This window comes from Peromyscus eremicus, chromosome 1 (genome assembly GCF_949786415.1).
Source record: "Peromyscus eremicus chromosome 1, PerEre_H2_v1, whole genome shotgun sequence".
Taxonomy (NCBI): Eukaryota; Metazoa; Chordata; class Mammalia; order Rodentia; family Cricetidae; genus Peromyscus; species Peromyscus eremicus.
Window position 1 is genome coordinate 152,585,526 of NC_081416.1, and position 13,100 is coordinate 152,598,625.

Here is a 13,100-nt window from a genome sequence, read left to right on the forward strand (position 1 = left end):
GACCGACTGGGAAACAGGACACAAAACTCCAGGAGACTGAGGTCTTACAGAGACTCAGCCCTCAGGGCACTCATGGTTGCCCAGAATCAGAGCAGCCCGGCTTTTCCTGCTGCCAGCTCTTCTCCCTCCTCAGCTCTGGCATTCTCTGTCTGCTCAGTGTCCAGCTTGAAGGATCAGGATCTTGCTGGGGTGAGTCCCCAAGGAATTACTTGTAAAAGTGCTTGCTGCAACAGACCTTCTACATGCTTTTACCTGCTGTGGCCTTTTTTTTTTTTTTTTAAAGAGATTACCTATTTTGTGTGTGTGTGTGTGTGTGTGTGTGTGTGTGTGTGTGTGTGAGAGAGAGAGAGAGAGAGAGAGAGAGAGAGAGAGAGTGTGTTTATGCACACCATGTACATCCCTGCCTAGTACCCTCAGAGGCTAAAGAGGGCACTGAATTCCCTGGAACTGGAGTGACAGGTGGTAGTGAGTCACCTGATGTGGGTACTGGGTACCCAACCTGGGTCCTCTACAAGAACATCAAGTGCTCTTAATCACTGAGCCATCTCTTCAGCCCTCAAATTTTGTTATTAAAAGTCATTTGGTCCTACTGAGGACACTCATCTATCACTTACAAAGCTTTAGGTCAATCTCCAAGATGGAAAGAAGAAAGAAAGAAAGAAAGAAAGAAAGAAAGAAAGAAAGGAAGGAAGGAAGGAAGGAAGGAAGAGAAAGAAAGGGAGAGAATAAAAAAGGAAAGTCACTTGGGGAAGCCAGACTTTGCCTCTCACTGAGCCTCCAACTAAGCTCTGCTAATGATCCAGCCTCCAACTCAGTTTCACAGTCACACTGGGCTCCTGTTTCCCATAGCCAGTATCAGCAAGATGCTTATCCTCTATTGACCCTCAATATGGCTTAATGATGCCTTATGTTCTACATAATGAGGCAGTAGGAACAAAAGTTTGCTCTAGCCAAGCAAGTCATGCAATGCCCTTCCTCTCTAGAAGTCAAATATCTCCATTCAAAGTGAGAATTTTTATATAGGCAGGTGCTGTACCACTGAGCCCCAGCCCCAGCCCCTCACTGGGGAATTCTAGGCAGGAGCTCTATCACTGAGCCATGACCCCAGACCCTCACTGGGGGATTCTAAGCAAGTATTCTACCACTAAGCCATGCCCCTAGCCCCTCACTGGGGGATTCTAGGCAAGGCTCTACTGCTGAGCCATGCTCCCAACCTCTCACTGATAGGTTCTAGGCAAGCACTCTGCCACTACACTACATTCCAAGCCTTCTTTGTACTTTTGATTTTGAGGCAGGGTCTCAGGCTAACCTTGAATTCATGGTGTCACCCAGGCATCCTTGAACCTGAAATCTTCCTGCCTCCTTAGCAGCTGAGATTTCAGGCTTGGACAAGCAGGATGGCAAACTGTCTAGTTTTTGATGATAATCTGTCATCCCAGCTACACATAGGTATACACTCATCTCCTCATGGCTGATGGGGGAAAAAAAAAAAAGCCAAACCTCATCTTGAGAATATAAACCATTTTTGTTTTGAGACAGTGTAGTGGGGTTCTCTAGAGAACCGAACTGATAGAATGGATCTAAATGTATAAAAGGGGAAATTTTAAAGTGGCTTACAGGCTGTGGTCCAGCTAGTCCAACAATGGCTGTCTTCCATAAGAAAGTCCAAATATCCAATAGCTGTTCAGTTCACGAGACTGGCTGTTTCAACTGGTTCGCAGTATAAATCAGAATCCTGAAGAAGTAGTTTCTAATGCCAGGGAAGTGAGGGCAAGCAGGCAGAGAGCAAATGCTTCCTTCTTCTGTGTCCTTACACAGGCTGCCATGAAAGTGTGTGGCTCAGATTTAAGGTAGGTCTTCCCATCTCAAGAAATCTGTATTTAAGGTGAATCTTTGAATGTAACTGGCCCCCATAATCTCATAAGGAGTAGCACTATTAGGAGGGATAGCTTTGTTGGAGTGGGTATGGCCTTGTTGGAGGAAGTGTGTCACTGCAGGGGCAGGCTGTGAGGTTTCCTATGCTCAGGATACCACCCAGTGTCTCAGTCAGTTTCCTGTTGCCTGCAAGATATAGGACTCTCAGCTACTTCTCCAGCACCGTGTCTGCCTGCACACTGCCATGCTTCCACCATGATGATAATGGACTGAACCTCTATACAGCCCCTATCTGACTGCCCTATAATTCACTATATAGACCAAGATGACCATGTACTTACAGAGATCCTCCTGTCTGCCTCTGCCTCTGCCTCTGGAATGTTGGGATTAAAGACATATGCCACCATACCTGGCTAGCAACAAATACTATTAACTGCTAAGACATCTCTCCATCCTCAAAAATATAAACCTAGAATTTGTTTTGTTTTGTTTTGTTTTTTTTAATAGAATTTGTTTTCTTTAAGATAGTTTTGCCAGGCAGTGGTGGCACAGCTGGGAGGTGGTGGCCCATGCCTTTAATCCCAGCACTTGCGAGGCAGAGGCAGGCAGATCTGTGTGAGTTCAAGGCCAGCCTGGTCTACAAATTGAGTTCCAGGACAGCCAGAGGTATTACACAGAGAAACCTGTCTCAAAAAAACAAACAAAACAAAACAACACAAAGATATTTTGATGGGGCTAGAGAGATGGCTCAGCAGTTGAGAGCACTTAATGCTTTCACAAAGGATTATAGTAGGGCTTTCTTTGGGACCACTAGTTCCCCAGTAATGACATGGAGACATTAATTACAAAAGGTTGGCCTTTAGCTTAGGCTTGTTCCCAACTAGCTCTTATAACTTAAATTACTGATTCTATTAGTCTACATTCTGCCAAGTAGCTATTTACCTCTCTTCCGTTCTGTATATTCAACTTTCTCCTGTCTCACCATTTTTCACATGCATAGATTCTCCCAGGTTCCTTCCTCTCTCTGCCCAGAAGTCTCATCTAACCTCTCCTGCCTAGCTATTGGTCATTCAGCTCTTTATTAAACAGCCACATCTTCACACAGTGTAAGCAAATATCCTCCAACAAAGGACCAGGATCTGGTTCCTTAAACCTTTATCCGATAGCTCACAACTGTCTGTAACTTCAGTTCCAGGGCATCTGACACCCTCTTCTGACCTCCTTAGGTTCCTGCACACACATAATGCACAAAAACATACATAAGTGCACTCATACACATGTAAAAACAAAAAATAAATAAATTTAACCTTTAGGGTGTTTTTGATGGATCAAACCCCACTAATTTGCACAATTTTCTATCCACACAGGGGCTTGAGTGCATTTCTGAGATTTTGTGTTCTCAGGAATCTGAGCACAATGGAGAAATTCCTGCCATTTTATGAACAGGTGGACAGAGCAAGAAGTTTGGGGGCCATCCTAGAGTGATTTACAATGTTTAAGACAGGAATATAACATCTTCTTTCCTCCTCTCTAGAGTCTGGAACTAAATTCACACTTTTTTTCCTTCCCATCACTTAAAATCAAATTCTTGCCCTTAATACTTCCTTTGAAAACTACACCCAAAACGATCTGTATTCTCATGCATACAAATTAACCAAAGTGCAGAAGACTAGACCCCACAGTGGAGTGTGTCAAAGCCTTTATGCCACGTACTGTAGAGCTTATGAGACCCAACTACGGCAAAGAGAGCTTTATTTGGGGAAATGATTAGGCCAGTGTTCACCACCCTACACAGGTGCTCTGAAGTCGATTGTGGAGCAAACTATAAAAAGAGCAGATGCTCTCTGGATCTGTTTCCCAGCCAGGTGGAATGGCAGGATTCAGACAGGACATGTGTATCCCTCACACACTAGGAGACGACTTCTCTCTGAGACCTTGTCTAGCCGCCTCCTGTGGTGAAAACGTGGGCATTTTCATTTGGAACCACATGCAAAGCTCTGTGCCTTCTCTATTTTAAGCATAAGGCTGACACAAAATTTAGTTTCCAAAGACTTAAACAGAGGATGTCTTCTTGGAGAACAAACAACGAAAGGAACTGCCAGCCATTGTTTTTTTGCTGAGATTCAATTCCAGACTTTTCTCAGAACCGGGAGTTATGAGTCAAAGATACCACTAGGGGGCGCTATAGATCAGAAAATCCACGAGCCATTGCTCCTGCAGAAGGCACAAGATCCTGTCTCTGGTCTTTCCCACGTTGGTCAAAAAGACACAGCAAATGACTTGTGCTTTCCCCAAATTTTGTGTGATGGAACTATTCTAGATATTCCAAATTTGAAAATTTTCTGTAACAATGTTTGAATTTTTCACGTAATGATGATTGTATGGGATGCCCAGACTGTCTTGGGACAGCAGATCTGAGTGGCTGTGTGTTACATTCATTGTGTTGTTGTCTCCATCAAATTGGTCATCCCAGTTATCTCCAAGGCAGTTGGAGCTGGGAGACAGTCCCTGGAGATAAACAGGATCATTAACAAGGCTGCTCACTGCTGTGGGCAGCTAGGGCCTCAGCTGCAGGCTTCTGAGGACTCCATAGAAACCCTCACAGAATTTCGTACATGTTCCCCACTTACAGGGCACATTGGCTGCTTGTCTGTATGTGTGCTCAGCCATGCCATGCCACAGCATTGGGAAAACCACAGGGCCAAATCGAGCATTTCCGCGGGCAAAGTGCAGCGGCATAAGTAAGCAGACTTTGCACATAGCAACCAGAGCCAGCTGAGGCATGGTGATTGACAGTGTGTTTATCTCTGCAGCCTCTCAGATCCCCAGAGCTGTTCTGTCACAAGCCTTCGAGGCAGAAGCCAGACAGAACCCTACTGCGGATGGTCCTGAAATTGTCACCGGTGTTCTCTGTGTACTGGCAATGGTTTGGTACCCTCCAGGCTCCGCTGTGGTCCTTAGGGTGGTGTTGTAGGAGGTGATGAAAGCATTGGGAGGAAGGTGACATGAAGTCTTCCTTAAGCCCTATTCCCTAGTTACCTGGTGAGAACTTCTATTCAAGAAATGATTCTTGGGAGTTGGAGAGATGACTCAGCAGTTAAGGACACTTAGCCTCTTGCAGAGGATTTTTGTTCCTGGCATCCACAAGGTGGCTCACAACTATCCGCAACTCCAGTTCCAGAGGATCACGATGCCTTCTTCTCACCTTTTTGGGCACCAGGCACACAGTGCAGACATATGTCCAGGCAAAACACTCATACATGTAAAATAAAATAAACCAATCTAAAAAACTTCTTTGAAGATGTGATTATGGCTGGCTGGGTGGTGTTGCAGCCTTTAATCCCGGTACTCAGGAGGCAGAGGCAGGTGGATCTCTGTAAGTTCGAGGCCAGCCTGGTCTACGAATTGAGTTCCAGAACAGCCAGGATGCCAGAATTGTTACACAGAGAAACTCTGTCTCAAAAAACCAAAAAAAAAAAAAAAAAAAAAAAAAAGAGAGAGAGAGAGAGAAGAAAAAAGAAAAACCAAACACACACACACACACACACACACACACACACACACACACACACACACGATTGCTTGAGCTTGGCGAGATGCTCAATGGTTAAGAACACTCACTACTCTTTCCAGGAATCCCTGTTCAGTTCCCAGCACCCACATCAGGCTCTAACTCCAGCTCGAGGGGATCTGACTCCCTCTTCTGTCTTTCCTAGGCACCCTCATACACAGATGCACACACATATACATAAAAATAAAATAAAATTTTAAAAGATACAATTATTTAAGCCAGGTATGTAAAACATCTCTAACAACATCATTTGGGAGGCTGAGGCAGGAGGATCTCAAGTTCAAGGCCCATTTGCACTACCAAGCAATGCCTGTCTCAACAGACACAGTGATCTCTTGAGCCCTCGTGCTTCCTGCCATGCTAATCTATGTAGCTGAAGTTTTCCTTTGTCCTGGCCTGCCAGCAGTCGGGACAAATCTCTCCCACTCGTGCCCACCAAGAAAACACACAGACTCATATTACTTATAAACTGTATGGCCGTGGCAGGCTTCTTACTAACTGTTCTTATATCTTAATTAACACATTTCTATAAATCTATACCTTGCCACATGGCTCTTGGCTTACCAGTATCTTACATGTTGGTACTCATGGCAGCGGATGACAGCGTCTCCTGACCCAGCCTTCCTCTTCCCAGAATTCTCTTCTTTGCTTGTCTCGCCTATGCTTCCTGCCTGGCTACTGTCCAATCAGCATTTTATTTATACAGAGCGATATCCACAGCACTTTCCCTTTTCTTTTTTTTCAAAAAAGAAGGTTTTAACTTTCACATAGTAAAATTACATATAACAAAACAATTATCAAGCAAGAATTATAGTTATGATGTCTAGTCTATTTTTAATATCTAGTCTACTTGTATTTGGCAAAATTAAAGAAGATATCCTATCTATTCTATATTTGTGAGTCTAAGGTTTCATGTCTAACTTATGTCTTATCATAACTAAGGAAATTATAACTATCTAGTCTTTAACTACATCAAAGACATCAGAAGGATATAATATTACCTGAGAAACAGGAGACGGATGCAAGCAACTTTTGGGAGTCTTGTGAGAGTAGACAGAAACAGCTGGCAGCCTGGACAGTCACCCAATGTTCCTTTGTAAAGTTGGGGCATCTGTCTTCAGCCCATAGGCCTAGAGTCTCTCAGTCACTTCTCTCTGTGTCCTGTAGAATGTCTGACAGTTTCCTCTGTGAAGCAGGAACCTGAAGGACCATTTCACCAAGCAAAGTTCAGTGGTCACCTTCCCATGTGTCCTGCATGTCCAGTCAATCAAGCAGTCCAGACAAGAACAGTTTCTTGTCCAAATGGCTATTTTTGCCAAGAAGAAGATAAACTCCATACAGAGTGTCTTTGATGCCCAATTTTTTTTTTAAAGCCTGAGCCGCTTGAGTTGGCAATCTGGCTACAAGTAGCTCCAGCTGCGGGTAACCGCTTGTAGCTACAGTTGGTCAGGCCTAGGGCCTAGGCCAAGCTGGGCCAGGGCGAGCCAAAAACTTCAGCTACAAAGCTATCCTCCACCCTCCCCAGAAGCCAAATCTGTGGAGCTTTCTGATCTTGAATGTTAAAGATTTTATTTTTAATTGTGTGTGTGTGTGTGTGTGTGTGTGTGTATGTGCATGCGTCTGTTATGTGCTCAGCAAGTGCTCTTAACTACTGAGCCATCTCTCCAGCCCCATGGCCTAGAACTTTTTTTTTTAGATTTATTTATTTATTATGTATACAGTGTTCTGTCTGCATGTATGTCCTGCAGGCCAGAAGAGGGCTCCAGATCTCATTACAGATGGTTGTGAGCCACCATGTGGTTGTTGGGAACTGAATTCAGGACCTCTGGAAGAGCAGTCAGTGCTCTTAACCTCTGAGCCATCTCTCCCAACCCCCATGGTCTGGAACCTTAAACCTCTCCAAACTGTGAGTCAAATAAACTTTTATCTTGGTCATGTTAGTTGCCTCAGGTATTTCACTGTAGTCATGCAGAGCTGACTGATACACCCTCTGATTCCAATCATTCCAGGGGTTTCTCACTGATGGCCACCACCCTGACTTGTCTGGGTTGTGTACAGTCAGTCAAGCACACTTTCACCCTTCTGGGGTCTGAGTCCTTAGTCACTTTGTCACCCTTGGCCCATGCTGCTGAGGCTGCTCATTTATTATTATTGCAAAGTCATTGACATACGGAGGGACATATCAGTTATTCCCACAGCCTGAGCCCCAAACTTCCTTACCTCTCACTGATACAGAGCCATGACTCTGTCTCCCCCCACACCCAATCATTAGTTTTCTCTGCCAGTATTATTACTGCCTTCTTTGTTATTTTGGTAAAAATGTGTCTAGTCCCAAATTTTCTACTTGAATCAGTTTAAGTCCTAAATTCAGCAGCATTATTTGTATTAATCCTGATTACTGCTTTCAAAACTTTAGGACTTAGAGAGCTAGCTCAGCATTTAAGAGCTTATACTGCTCTTGGAGATGACCTGAGATCTGTTCCCAGCACCCACAATGGACAGCTCACAACCTCCTGGACCTCCAGTTCCAGGGGACCCAATACCTTCTTTTCTAGCCTACTTGGGTTCCTATACACATATGACACACACACACACATGCACACACACATGAATTAAATAAAAATAACTTGTTCATTACTTCAAACTGAAATATTATATCCATTAAGCAACTGCTCCCCACTCTTCATCCCCACCCCCAACCCTACTGCACTTACCTGCCATTTAGCATTGTCTCTGTGGATTTGCCTGTTCTGGGATTTCCTATCAGTAGAATCATATGTTCATCCCTTTGAAGCTGGTTTCTGCACCAGCACGGTGCCTTCAGGGCTCCTCCTAGTGTTAGCTTGAATCAGAACGGCCATTCTTCTTCTGTCTGGATGATGCTCCTTCTTACATGTGGACCTCACCGTATCCGTCCATCAGCTGATGGACATGGGTTGTTCTTGCCTTTCAGCTGTTGCAAACAAAGCTCAGAAGAACATGTGTAGCAAGTATCTGTCTGAGTCTCAGATGTCAATTCTTTGGGCTTTAGTCCTACACTGACATTTCTGGGCTATGTGGAAATTATATTATTAAATCAAAAATTAAAAAGAAAAAACCCCACCACATTGTTTTCCACAGTGGCTTCCTCATTTTAAAGTCTCACTAACACTATTCGAAGCTTCCAGCTTCTCATCCCACACATCATTTTCTGTCTCATTTTGTCCTTTAGCTCACAGTAGGCGGTCTAATGGATGTGCAATGATGTCTCATTCTGGTTTTGATTTGTGTGTCCCTAATTAGTGAGGCTGAGAGTATTTTCATGTGGTCATTACATGTTTTTGTTGGAGGTGTAACTATTCTAGTCCTTCATTCATTGTGCTTGGTTTTGGGTTTGGGTGGTACTGGGCATTGAGCTGAAAATCAAGTGCTTGCAAACTAGACAGGCACTGCACCCAGGCAGACACAGCACCCAGGCAGGCACTGCTCCCAGGCAGGCACTGCACCCAGGTAGGCACTGCACCCAGGCAGGCACTGCACCCAGGCAGGCACTGCACCCAGGCAGGCACTGCACCCAGGCAGGCACTGCACCCAGGCAAGCACTGCACCCAGGCAGGCACTGCACCTAGGCAGGCACTTCACCTAGGCAGGCACTGCACCCAGACAGGCACTGCAGCTAGGCAGGCACTGCAGCTAGGCAGACACTGCACCCAGGCAGACATTGCACACAGATAGGCACTGCATCTAGGCAGGCACTGCACACAGGCAGGCACTGCACTCAGAAAGGCGTAGTTGGTTTTTTTTTACTCTTTGCTCTTTGGGGGCCTGCCACCCAGCTTCCAAATAAATACACAGAGGCTTATTCTTATTTATGAATGTCTAGCATTAGCTTGGCTGGTTTTCTAGCCAGCTTTTCTTAACTTAAATTATCCCATCTACCTTTTGCCCCTGGGCTTTTACCTTTCTCTATTCTCTATTCCTTTCTTTCCTTCTTACTACGTGGCTGGTTGTGTGGCTAAGTGGCTGGCCCTTGGTGTCCTCTCTCCTCCTTTTCTCGCTCTTCCCTCTTCTCTTTTTCTTTTTTTTGTTTTGTTTGTTTGTTTGTTTGTTTTTTGAGACAGGGTTTCTCTATAGCTCTGGAGCCTGTCCTGGAACTCACTCTGTAGTCCAGGTTGTCCTCGAACTCACAGAGATCCACCTGCCTCTGCCTCCAAGTGCTGGGATTAAAGGCATGTGCCACCGCCGCCCCGCTTCCCTCTTCTCTTCTGTAGCCTAGATTTCTCCTCCTCTTTTATTCTCTCTACCTATCAGCCCTGCCTATCCTTTCTCCTGTCTCACTATTGGCTGTTTGGCTCTTTATTAGACCAATCAGGTGCTTTAGACAGGCATAGTAACACAACTTCACAGCGTTAACAAATGTAACATAAAAAGAATGCCACACATCTTTGCGTCATTAAACAAATATTCCACAGCATAAACAAGTGTAACACATTTTCAACTAATATTCCACAACAGGCGGGCACTGCGCCCAGGCGGGCACTGCACCGCTGAGCTATATCTCAGCCCTGTGTCTACTTTTTACTTTGAACCCAGTTTACATAGTTTTCCCAGGCTGACCTTGAACTCATTCTGTAGTTCAAGGTAGTCTTGAATGTGCAGTCCCTCTGCCTAGTAGCTGGAGATACAGATTTGCACTGCAAGGCCTGATTTGTCTTTATTATTATGTTGTAGTCCTTCTTTATATATTTTACATATTAAACTCTTATCCAATAAATGATTTACAAGTACTTCCCCCATTCCATAAGGTTGTATTTGCATGGGTTTGTCTGCTTTATTTTGTTCTTTTGAGACAGAGTCCCCTTGTGTAGCCCATGCTGGCCTGGGACCTGGAGCCTGGAACCCTCCTGTTTCTGCTTCCTAAATGCTAGGATTGCAGGCCTATGCTGTTTCCTCTTTCCCTTCTTTTCTTCCTCCTTCTTTTTCCTCTTCCCCGTCCTTCTCTTTTTCCATCTTTCTCTTCCTCCCTCTCATTTTCCTTTTCTTCCTTACTTGTCCCTGCTCAGTGGAATGTGTGGCATTCTCTAATGGAAGGGCCTACCTCAGTCTCTCACACTCAAGGGCAAGGGTGTCGGCCTGCAGCTGTGGAGGCAGGAAACACAGGTGTTTCTCCAGAGAGACTCTGAGGGTGGTATGGAGGGGGCAGTCTAGCTTCCAGCATGTGTTTCTGCAGTTGAAGCACAAGGCTTCTGGCATATCCACTGTGGACAAGGCTCATACACTATAGTTTAGAACATAGCACTCCAGTTTACAGGGTATGGTCCCTTCCACCATAGCACAGCAGTGTCAGACTTAAAGTGGGCTCTTCCAGTGTCCTGGATGAGTCTGTGGTTGTGAGCCCTAATTACTATAAAATAGATCCTGTGGCTGTGGCAACATTGTTCACCTCCTTGGCCAATCAATCAGATAGTTGTCAGCCCTGGACTGAGGGTACCAGAAGGTATGAACCCACATCTAGTGTAGCTGTCAGTTCTCGTGAGGACTGGCTGTCTGTGGACAGTGTCCGAGGTGGTGGCCTTTCTGTCAGGGGCTGCGTGGTCTCTGTAGAAACAGCATCACGGAGGACAGTGGCCAGGCCCAGCCTGCTAAGAGGGGGCTCGGCCTGCATTCTGCCTGATAGCCACCCCACTCACAGAACTGCTGGCTGCGCATACACCCAGTGCTAAGAGCTGCTTGGCCTCACACAAATCCTGGGTGGCACACAGGATCCACTCTGTCACTCAGCATCACAACTCCTTTTCTGCGCTCCTTACTGATCGATCCCACTTCAGTTTGAAAATTTTGATATTTTGCTTCTTGTCTTTACTTGCTTTAACTTTAAAAGTACAGAATTAACTTTTGTTTGGTCTGATTTCAGACAGGGTCTCACTATGTATTGGAACTTACTTTGGAGATCAGACTGACCTCAAATGCGGGCGTCTGCCTGCCTCTGCCCCACTGAGTGCTGGGATTAAAGGCTTGCATGATCACTCCTGCCCCGGCCATGTTGGCTCCTGATCAAAGGATCATAGAGATGAGTTGTAGCAGCAGTTTGCTCTTTGCCCATGCCAACACACAAATGTATTGAACACCCGTGACTCAGAGTCCCAAGGTTCATAGTAAACTCCAGATGCTCACTAACCTCCCCACAGCTGGGTCTACCTGGCCTATCCCCAAACACCAAGACCCTTCATGCCTTGCCAGTCCCCCAGCATCCTTCCCTCACCTGCTCACAGGCCCAAGAGCAGCTCAACACAGTACAGAATGTGCCATGCTGACTACATTGTGACAGAGCATGTTCTCAGAAGTGGCTGCCCTGGAGAAATGATTCTAGAAGTCATAACGAGTGAAATCTTTCTGTACCACAAAAGCTGCAGAGTAGAGAAGTAAGCTGAGGCATTGGAAGAAAGAATGAGAAAAGGTCACATCTTCATGGCATTAGTGCATTAGTCCGACAGAGTCCTCCTGCTGGTTCCAGCCCCAGCATCATGCCTGGTTTTGTATGGACAGGTCAGGTGGACGGGTGAATCCCGAGCTGCCGGATGAGTGATGCAGGTCCACTGAGTCCAAACCATGGAGAGCCACGAACAACATCCACATCTCAGATATCAGAACTGTCACCTGCAAGTCCCTAAAATCCCAATGAGGTAGTGAAGGATTTGGTGATAACAGAATGAAGATTATGTACTTATTCTCATTTCCAGAAAGAAATTGTCTTCTACCTTCCTATCAAGAGAAAGTGATAAGACACGCATGCGAAGACCAGCATTCATGGATCACAGGAGTTTCATGTATATAGGAAATCTTAGTCCTTTAAGAAATATTTGTTTCTTTTCCTTTATTACTTTTATGTGTATGAATATTTGTCTGCATGAGTGTTTGTGTGTGTATATGTACCACACGTGTGTAGTGCTCACAGAAGCCAGAAGAGGGCATCAGGTCCCCAGGAAGTGGAGTAATATATGGTTGTGAGCTGTCATGTAGACTCTGGGAAGAAAACCCAGGTCCTCTGCAAGAGAAGCCAGTGTCCCTTAACCACTGAGCCCTCTCTCCAGTGCCCCTTAACCACCGAGCCCTCTCTCCAGTGCCCCTTAACCACCGAGCCCTCTCTCCAGTGCCCCTTAACCACCGAGCCCTCTCTCCAGTGCCCCAAGGTTCATAGCGAATGAATTGAGCCCCCTCTTTTCTCTTTTAAGCATATCATTCTCCCTCTGTATCTTTAGTTTCTTTGTCCTATTTTTACAGCTTTTCAATGAAGCTTAAGTTATTTTAAAATGAAATGGAAGCCTTACATTTTTTAGTTAGCCATTAAATCGGTCACAAATTAGTCAGTGTCATCAAAAACAAGAAAAGTTAAACAAGAAACCAGGCACAGAAATGCCCAGTCACAGTCCTATCAGGAGGCTGAGACTGGAGGACTGAGAGGTCCAGGCTATCTCGGGCTACACAGACAGCTCTTGTCTCAAACAAACAAAAGCACAAAGAAGAAATCCAAGTGTTTGAAGAGAAACGATAGTTTTAGTTACCAAAAGAAGAGAACAAAAGAGCCATAAAGATGGCTCAGCGGGTAAAGGTGCATGCCACCAAATGACAACCTGAGTGTGATCCCCAGACCTACGTGGTGGAAGGAGAGAGCCCA